This window comes from Chenopodium album, chromosome 23 (genome assembly GCF_948465745.1).
Source record: "Chenopodium album chromosome 23, dcCheAlbu1.1, whole genome shotgun sequence".
NCBI classification, from domain to species: Eukaryota; Viridiplantae; Streptophyta; class Magnoliopsida; order Caryophyllales; family Amaranthaceae; genus Chenopodium; species Chenopodium album.
In genome coordinates this window covers 22,062,047-22,071,776 of record NC_137856.1, presented here as the reverse complement: position 1 = coordinate 22,071,776, position 9,730 = coordinate 22,062,047, and the positions used below count along the sequence as shown (strand labels likewise).

The 9,730-nt window shown below is 30.0% G+C and overlaps 1 pseudogene; it reads right to left on the bottom strand.

The window, feature by feature from the left end:
• Window positions 1–2,386: 2,386 nt before the first annotated feature.
• Window positions 2,387–2,869, bottom strand: LOC145607134 (protein FAR1-RELATED SEQUENCE 5 pseudogene; annotated as a pseudogene).
• Window positions 2,870–9,730: the final 6,861 nt, after the last annotated feature.

Sequence of the window (9,730 nt, the reverse complement as noted above, 5' to 3'; positions counted from 1 at the left end):
TTTCTTTATTAAGCATGGTCTGTAAATTTTAAATATTCCTTTTAATATAGAGAATTTAATTGTTCATTTTTAGTCCATATTTACAAGCCAACCTTGATTTTCGAACTGTATCTATTATATATTGTAGACACTTATAAATTTTAGATATACTACCTCTGTTTCTTTTTACTTGTAACAAATGAATTTTTTTGTCTCATATAAAATACACATTTCTGCCTATAAAAAGAGGTAGTACTTAAAATGAGGATGAAGAGTTGTGGTTAACTATCCAAGCACGTGCAACGCTTGTTTTTGTATAGTAATGGGTTCTTAAACAGAAAGAAATTGTAAAAAAGCTCTTATGTATTAGGAATGTGGGTTTCTTACCTAGAGTTTGCATTGGGGAGTTTCACCTATGACCATCTCTAATGGTGAGAGATACTGGAATTTTTTTTAGGGAGAGTATTTTATGTAAAGAATATCATTAAGTTACTAGTAAAAACAAACCTAATAACTGAAGAGCTCTGCAACCTTATTATAACGTTTTTGGACCAACAATTAACACCAGATTGTCAAATTGAAACTCGATTGTTAACAAACACCGTTTGAAATTTTTTATGAGAAAATTAAAATCATCTTACTCAGTAGCTAGTGTAATGGTGGAGAGCAAACTTCATGCTTCAATGGAGAATTCTCATTGCACTTTAATGGCAAGATGAGGGGTGAGAAATTAGGATGAAAATTGTAAAAATTTGTAAAGAGGAAAAGAGAAATGAAATTACATCATTATCCCAAACTAAATTGATTAAAAAGACAATTTTAACCCTTGAATAACTTTTATTGTTACTCATATTGAGTAACTTGGATTTTCCCAACTAATATGATCCCAGGTGTTGAGCTTTACGTTTTCCCATTTCTTCCTCAAATTTAAGTCAGCTATGAATAAAACATAAGTTGTAGCTACCTAAATTATAAGGGTATTTGGTATCAACAAACATGTAATATCACTTTTTTTCCTCAACAACAGATAAATTATGTAACCTAGAATAATAACACAAATAAATTTATATAAAAAAAAATGCATAAATGATGTTTCACCGTATTTCTTATTTCATTGAATGAATTATGCTCTTAGGTAAGATAAAAGAAATTAGGGAAATTCTCAATGGTACTCTTGAAGTTTCATTTTTTCTCAATGGTAAACACTAAAAAATTATATTATCAATGGTAATCTTAAAATACTAAAACTTATTCAGAGGTAATATAATAATATTAATACATAATTATTAGCCTAACCCTAGTTAACTAAAGGCAAAATAACTAATATGACCCTATTAATTATTTTAAAAAAATTAAGAACCCCAGCCACCCAACACCAACCCCAACCCACTCCAGCCCCCAACTCCCTAGCGGCGGCCGACGACCCTCACCATGGCAGCGGCGGCCAATTTCTGGGCCCTAGAACCCTCCCTTCTTCTTCACTATCTCAAAATTTCCAGGAAAATCACCATTTTCATCTCTTTCTCTCTCCTCAATGACTCCACATTCCTACTCTCTCGATTCCCAATCCAAATCCTCGGACCTCACCGGAAAATTCTTCTCTGCCAATAATCCTGCGCAAATCGCCACCGTATTCATCACCTTTGAATCGCACCTCTCCGTTCACACTCCCGACCAAAATCGCGTTCACTACTCGACTTAAATCACCATTTCTTCTCCCTCGCGTTTCCTGCTTTTCTCTACAAGTTCTTCGGCTTTGAAGTTTCTTCGTCTTCTCCGCAAAAAGCGCCTTCTACTGCAGCTGGTTGGATCAAATCTCCTTCCCCTATTCCCTCTCTTTCCCCCGATTCACTCTCCATTCCCCGATTCACTCTCTAGTTAAGCACCAAGGTTTGCTCGTCGAAACTGTAGCAACATACGCATTAGTTTCTTAAGGTTTTATGGGTGGTGGTCAAGGTAGTGATAGAGAGAGAAGAAATGACCGGCGGGGTCAACGCCGGCGTCGGGGTCATGGGTAAGCAATGGCAGGGCTGGGTTGGGGAGGGGGAAGAAGTGGGTGTTTTTTTATTATTTGAATAGGGTATTTTAGCCATTTCATTTCCCCTCCCCTTTAAAATATTAACCATGTTAATATTAACTTAAATTTGTTAACTAATGTCACCACTGAATTAGTTTTAGTATTTTAAGATTACCAATGATAATTTAATTTTTTAGTGTTTGCCATTGAAAAAAAATGAAACTTCAAGAGTACCATTGAGAATTTCCCCAAAATTAAACAAAAGGCCAATTTCAGAATATATCATGAATTCCTAGATAGCACTGAATAGGGTTTACACCAACATCATAACAATATCCACTAGCATAACATTATAACAGCAACAAAGAACAACTGTGATTCTATTTTTGATTAATGAGTAATGAAGATACCTTGAAGCCATTCATCATCTTCAAGTTCATGCTTCTTGATTGCCTCAGGCCAATTAGCCTCACACTTTTCACAATCAAGACTATCATAAATTTCACTCTCAAGATCGGTTTCAATTTCAGTGTAATTTTTAAGCTTCCCAAGCTTCATGCCAAATTTTTGGGTAATATGCCAAATACACCATCGATAAATGGTTCCTTTCATAGTCACTTTCAACGCTTTCCTCATCGCCGGATCTTGATCCGTTAGGATCCCAATAGGCTGTTTTTCACCCATACACCTCAACCAATTGGAGAAGACCCATTCAAACGTTTCCGCGGTCTCGCGAGACACTAGTGCACATCCGAACAAGATGGTTTGACCGTGATGGTTAACCCCGACAAAATTACAAAATGGGAGCTTAAACTCATTTGTCAAGTAAATTGAATCAAAGCATACAACATCTCCAAACTCCTCGTACGCCATCCGGCTCCTAGCATCAACCCACAACACATCTTGGAGCCTACCCAAGTCATCCACTCGATGGGTATGGAAAAAAAATCCACTATCCTTTTCAAGTAAGCAAACATTGCTTTTGCATCACCTTCTTCAAATATGATTCTCCTTTGCTTCGCAACCTCATCATGCAAATTCCTTTGAGTAAATTGCATATGCTCTCGGCCATTCCTTTGACGGGCCATACAATTGAATATTGATGCAACTTAAATACCCGCCCTACGGTCATTGAATACTTGTTTAAGAATGTGCGGGTTGTCCATCAAGAACTTCTTCCTAAATTTAGTGATGTTCTCGGACTTCCCCGGGGTTGGTAAGTGACGTTTATGTTCTAGAATGGCTTTATCAATTACCCAATCACCACCTTCGTTCACCTTTGCATATAATTTCACCGAGCATTGCACTTTTTTGCTCTTTCGTTTTACACAAACTTCGTCACATATTTGTGAATCCGAAACAAGCGTGGCATCAGTTTTCTTGCCCCTCCTGGTAGGCATATCGTAACATTCACACGTCCATGTCAAACTCCGCTTGTCCTTAGCATTAGAACCTTTCCCTATTGAGGCTCCACTTGAACGGCCTACACCGAAACCTTCCTGTTTCCCATAGTCCCTAAAATATGAGTCAATTTTTTGCCAACTATCAAAGACCATTCTTGGTTCAGGTGGAGGAAGGGAAACCTCTACATTTGTGTTACTTTAGAAGAATACTACAAGGGGGGGGGGGTGAATTGTAGTTTAAAAGAGTTGATTGAAATATTTGCGGAATTGATAAAACTAAGCTACAGGAACTCAAAGTTAACACAGAGAGATTTTACGTGGAAAACCTCTTGGCCCTAACAAGAGGAAAAACCACGACCACTTGGGATTTTAGGAAAGATTCTTCACTATAACAAGGCAAACAACCTATTACAAACTAAAGAATCAATCTTCAAATTTCTCTATGAACTTGAAGTTTCCAACAGCAAGTCCCACTACTTGACACTCTTCGTTTCTCTATTCTCTTCTCTCTCTTTCCCTACTGAATTCTCTTAGAGTTCACTCAAACTCCCAATTCCCAAAATACAACTCAAGTAGATAAAACTCTAGTGAAAGTAATTAAGAAAAACACTTAAGTGGAATGCGACTCTTGACTCTATTGAAAACAAGAAAGAAAGATAAATGTATTTAAGCAAGGTGAAGTTATTCCAAGAATAACTCTTATATTTATAAGACAACGTTGCTTGATGAAAACGCCACATTTCCCACCACTTACACCACCACTGCTGCATATCAACGCCACTACTTTCCACCACTTCCAAACCTTTCAATCGTATCCTAAAAACCAGGGCACGTTGATTCTTAAGGAAGCAGCTTATGCATAAGTGGTGAAGACTTAATCAATAATTAGTTGCATAAGTTTAGGGAGTTAGTTTTCAAAGATATTTTTTTGAAAATAAAAATATTAACTTTAAAAGATAAAATCAGAAAAGATATTTTTCCAAACAAACTATCCTATATTTTTAGCAAGCCAATAATACTTATCTTTTTAAACGCATTCCACTAAGTATTAATCCCTCATTAATCTTCACTTACATGAAACCTAAAATAGAAAATATTTCAGACTTTATTTTCTCTAAGAAGTCTCTGCTCCGAGTCTTCTTTCCTTAGCTTCTACTCCAAAGCTTTAGTTCCTTCACAGGAACTCTGCTATTGATCTCTTTATTCTTTCAGCTCTTGTTCCTTTGCCTCGAGTTAATCCTGCAACTTAATACAAACAAACTGCAAGACTTATAGAAGCATTAGTCCACTTATTTGACTTGTGTTATCATCAAAACATCAAGGGAAACAATTTGCAAACTCTTCGATCTCGAAGCTTATAGCCACACGACTCTTTTCTTTGGTTGGAGTCTTGTATGGCTCTTCACCAACAGTCACCTTTTCCAACATTATTCAAAGTATATCAAAATTCAAACAGCAGCAACTAATCTCAGAGCACATTTCATCTCATATTCTCATTATTTACATAAAACAACAACAATAACAGAGCGAGTCAAACTAAACAACTAACAAAACAAACACATTTCATCAATTTAAACTAACACACATTTAAACTAAACAGTCACAATTCATCAATTTAATTTAATCAATTTAATATCAAATGTTATTATTTTGAGATTAATTAATCAAAACCCTGATAAAAACAGCGATTTCTACCCTGAATTCAAAAGGTTACTTGGGACATTACCTCCTTCAACAAAGCTTCAAGAGCTAACGAACAGTCGTCTGATCTTCGTCATCTTCTACTTCTTCATTGGCGGTTGCATGGTCTTCAATGTACATTTCATTCACTGCTTTTTCAATGGCGGTTTCGTACACTGCATTGGCGTTGAATGGGTCTTCAATGAAAAATGTGTCACCATCAGATAAGTCAAAACCGTCTGTAAAAAGCGAGTCCTCCATCACCAACTTCTTCCTCGCCATTTCAGCCTCGAGGTTTTCACCCTCCTAACCAGATTGTTTTCACCTTGAAATGGCGAAGGTGAGGTTGAAGACAAAGAGGAGTAAAAACTAAAAGGAGTAAAAAGTAAAAGATATAAAAAGTAAAAATTGCAAAGTCAAAAGAGATAAAAAGTAAAAAGGGAAAAGTTGTCTTGTACACTTGTATTATATACTTGTATTATACCTTGTATTTCCCTTTTTATTTGAGAAAGTGATGCAGTATAGCCTAGCCTGTGGGACCAAGCCGTTGCATATTTTCCTCCATTCCGTTCGTTATGTATGGCTATATACATAACAAAACTGCATTACTACTTCCTCTACCTTTGTACACTTAGTGAACCCTTACTTGCTCCCATATTAACCTATTTTTAGTCCCAAAGTCCCATTTGCTTTTATCAAGTACCATTATTATCAAATTTTTTTTTTATCAAATTTCCCTCCAATTACAACAATACTAGATGAAGCCCGTGCGATGCACGGGTCGATTTATTATTTTTTTTTTTAAAAAAAAATCATATTTATGTGATTACATTTGTTATTTTATTAGTTTTACATAATATATCATTTTTTCCGTATTTGTTTTAAAATATTAGATAAAATTCCTAATCTCGAAAGATAATATTTCGTATTTAATTAATGCAACCATTAAATCTCATTGGTCAATTATGCTTATGTAGCACTTGAATTATTTATTGGATATAACTATAATTTATAATCTTACGTGGCACGTTAACTAATCTTAGGTGGCATAATCCTATTGTAGTGTTTTAAAAATATTAATCCTATATGGCGCTCTAATAATTTTTTAAAAATAAAAATCCTACGTGGCGTTCTAAAATATGATTTCTTTAAGCGATAAATTTTAGTTTTTTAAATAAATTCAATCCTCATAAATCATTATTCGTTGTTTTTACCTAAGTGGAAAATTTCTTAAATCTCATTCGTCGCTTTTATTTAGGTGGCAAGTGAATTTTTTAATTCTAAAATAAAATAGAATTCTAATTTTTAATTGGTAAAAAATATACCTTTGCTTATGTGGCGCGCCGAATGCTCTTCAAAAATGCCTACTTTATTTATATATACTAGATGAAAGCCCGTGCGATGCACGGTTTTTTCATACATTTTTTTACAGGTGTTTTTTTCATATATAAATCTCAAGAAAAGTTATCTTTCTTAGTTAAACAACACGGAGTATAATTTAATTACTATTGTCTATCAAATAGGATAATTTTTATTATTTTTATGTAAAAATGTGGCTTTATCTCAAGAAAAGATAATTTTCTTACTTAAACCATATAATATTTTAATGATAGTAATTTATAATGTGACCTTATCGGTTTATGTTAGTTAAGTGGCAATATTAAATCTTATAATACTAAAATAAAATATAATGAATCACTTATTGTGTCCGTTATTGAGTTCTAAACCAAGAATTTTATGTTGTTTTAACTTCTGAAATACGCTTCTTTGCATATAAATATTGTTGGTACTTGGGATTCCCATAAAATTTTATGTTTTTTTCTAAATTTAAAGTACTGATAAATTATTAGCATTGAATATGATAAATTTTGTTAATATAATATATTTTATTTGTTAATAGAATAAATGATAAATGTTAAGCGCATACTTAATCTTATTTGCAAGATAAAAAGAAAGGATTATTTTTTATTTTAATGATTTATTAGTTTTTTTAGCTAATCCAAAATTGAATTTTTATTTTATTTTTATTTTTAATTTATATTTTTTATATCACTTTTTTTTTTTTAAAGAATATCACTTTTCTTATTACAATATTATTTTATCTAATCTAAAATTGAAAATTTTTTATAGTAATTGAACATGATTTTTATTACAATTTTACTTTTTTAACTTGAAATTATCTTTCTTATATAAATTTAATTTTATTACCATCATTATTGTATTTTATAACTTTTCAAATATGATAATTGAACATTTTATCTCTCACAATTTTTAACTTGAATGTAGTTTATGTTTATTATCTTTCAATCTTTTTTTTTTTTTTTTTTTTTTTTGATAAAACTTAAATTTTTTTGTTATAAGTATATACGAAGTATTATTTAATTGATAATTTAAATTCTAATATCAAAATATAAATTATTCATGAGTTCTTTTTAAATTATTTTATCCTATGTTTTAAAAAAAAATTTATTTAAATCCTTATATCTAAAGTTGATTTTTAGTTTTCTCCAAAAGAAAAATAACAAAAGATGATTTTAATTTTTTTTTTAAAAAAGATAGTTTTCAAAAATAAATCACTATTCATTTATTTATATCAACGTGGCAAAATTCTTAAATCTCATTCGTCAGTTTTACTTAGATGGCAAGTGAATTTTAAAATCTAAAATAAAATAGAAATCTAATTTTTAATTGGTCGAGATACGACCTTTGCTTATGTGGCACGCCAAATGCTCCCAAAAAATGTCTGCTTTATTTACATATATTTGATATTAGATTAATCGAATATTTAGATAAAACCATTAATTTTATAAGATAATTTTTATATCCCATGATTTTAAATATTAAAAATCACACAAAAAATAATTTTTGTAATTACACATTTAATCATTAAGTATTTTTCAAATAAACACAATGTAAACAATAATCAGAAATATACATTTAAACATGAATTTTAAAAATTAAGCTAAAAAATAACCCATTCATTGATGACCTAATAAAACTGACACAAAATTCATTTGATGTTGTTTTGTATTGATATCAAATTTTGTTAATGGAGTATGATGCGTCAATTTATAGTGATAAATATCACAAATTTTGATTTAATTATAATTAAAGAATAATTTTTATTTACTATCACAAACACCATCAAAATTTATCTTACAATGGTAGATATAAATCCTATATCTAAAGATGATTTTTTTTTTTTAAAGATAATAGTTAGTTTATTAAATAAATCAAATCCTAAAAAATCATTATTCGTTGTTTTTACCTACGTGGCAAAATTCTTAAATCTCATTCGTCACTTTTGTTTAGGTGGCAAGTGAATTTTTTAATTCAGAAATAAAATAGAAATCTAATTTTTAATTGGTCAAAAAGATACTTTTGATTATGTGGCGCTCCAAATGCTCTTCAAAAATGCCTACTTTATTTATATACTAGATGTAAGCCCTTGCGATGCACGGTTATTTTATACATTTCTAAGAAAAGATAACTTTCTTAGTTAAATCATATAATATTTTAATTAAAATACTATTGTATATTATATTAGAAAAGATATTATTATTTTTATGTAATAATGTGTCTTTATTTTAATTAATTAAAAAATAAATATTTTGATAAAATTATTTTTTGACTGTTAAAAAAGATATTTTTTACTAATTTATGTAATTGAAGCTGCCTATGTGATGCACGGGATTTAGTTATTTTTAAATTAAATAAGTTATAAAACTTGTGTTTTTCTATCCGATTTCTTACTTTATTTCATCAATGATAGATACAACTTAATGTGGTGTATAAATAATCAAGAGTAGTGTATTTTTCTGTTTTGGGCGACACTCCAATTGATTTTAATGTAAAACAGTAAATCAGTTTTTTTATTTTAATTTATTTTATTTATTTTTTTTTTGCCTCATGTTGAGATATTGGGATAGGATTGTGAACTATATTAGGGAAATAATTCTCATTTCATTTAAAATATTTTACCTACAAAAAAAAAAGTAATTTATGATTAAAGTTTAACTATATACAAAAATTAACACTTATATAAACAAATTTATTAGTAAAATAATTTAATTAATTTAATATCTTGATGAAGCCACTTAAATCACAAATTCTATTTTTGTTTACAAAATAAATTAATAAAAAAAACTAAAGAGGTTAAGGAAAAATTTAATTAATGTAAATAGTTCATAAAAAATATCTTCTCGTTTAATAGGACTATATCGAAACATATTAAGTTATCTTATTTGCAGAAGTTTAATATGTCAAACAGGCTAGAAACTCGTATGTAACGTATCCCAATAAACACAATTTAAGTAATACTTAAAAATGTAAATATAAACATGAATTTTAAATATCAAGCTAAGAATTAAATCATGACCTAAAACTAACACAAAATTCACTTGATGTGGATTTGTATTGATATAAAATTTTGTTGGTATCGTATGATGCGTATTTATAATGATAGGTGTTCCAAATTTTAATTTTTTAAAAAAAATTTAAATCATGATTAAAGAATAATTTTTATTTTAATCATAACATATCATATTTTATCTTATAAACTTATGCGCATATCTTTAATTTTTTTTTACCATTACTATATAAGATAAATTTCTTTCAAAAAAATTTATACAAAAATTTGATTTGTGGTTTT